General features: G+C 37.0%; 1 protein-coding gene across 1 annotated transcript in view; it reads left to right on the top strand.

The window, feature by feature from the left end:
- LOC147817305 (uncharacterized) overlaps positions 1–665 on the top strand; it is a 4,259-nt gene that overhangs the window by 2,215 nt on the left and 1,379 nt on the right. The window lies entirely within an intron of this gene.

Consider the following 665-nt stretch of genomic DNA (forward strand, 5'->3'; position numbering starts at 1 on the left):
TCAACACAGTGATACAGACACATGTGGAAGCTGAACAAAAACCTCTGTACTAAAGTCTCTCCTGATGTTATGTTATAACATGACAACATAGTTATTACTATAACAAAGGTAAGATTTGCTGACATGGTAAATTCAGTTTTTGAGATGTTTTCTTTTTTAGGCGTCATAACCAGTTTCTCTACAAAATTTGACTGTTGTGCTTATTAAAGGATACGGGATAATCCATTGTTATTCAAGACAAAGAGGCATGTTTGGACCATCATAACCATTATGAGCTGATGGAGAACAGTTAACCTACAGTATCAACTCATTTAATTGGAGTTATTGAAAAGGCTCGTCCGTTATTGGACTAAATAAAGCATATCAATAATCATATCAATAACGTACACTTCTCTTTGTGTGTCTGTCGTCTGATTATTTCATTAAATATCACAAATACTGGTCAAAAATATTTCACTCTAGAAGAGAATCATCCAACAACCATGAGACATTTCCACAAACTGCAGCAATGGAGTGAAATAACAATCAGCCATAATGTGAGTTGTGCCTTGACAGTATTTTTCACACCAGCAGGGGGAAACAAACCTCAACAAATGACAAGAGGCCAACACCCTACATTTTCACTGACCACAGTATCGAGATAACACCCCCTCCCCACCCCTACC

Source organism: Seriola lalandi, unplaced genomic scaffold, assembly GCF_002814215.2.
Source record: "Seriola lalandi dorsalis isolate HSWRI2012SDOR001 ecotype SW California unplaced genomic scaffold, Sedor1 jcf7180002054976, whole genome shotgun sequence".
Classification (NCBI taxonomy): Eukaryota; Metazoa; Chordata; class Actinopteri; order Carangiformes; family Carangidae; genus Seriola; species Seriola lalandi.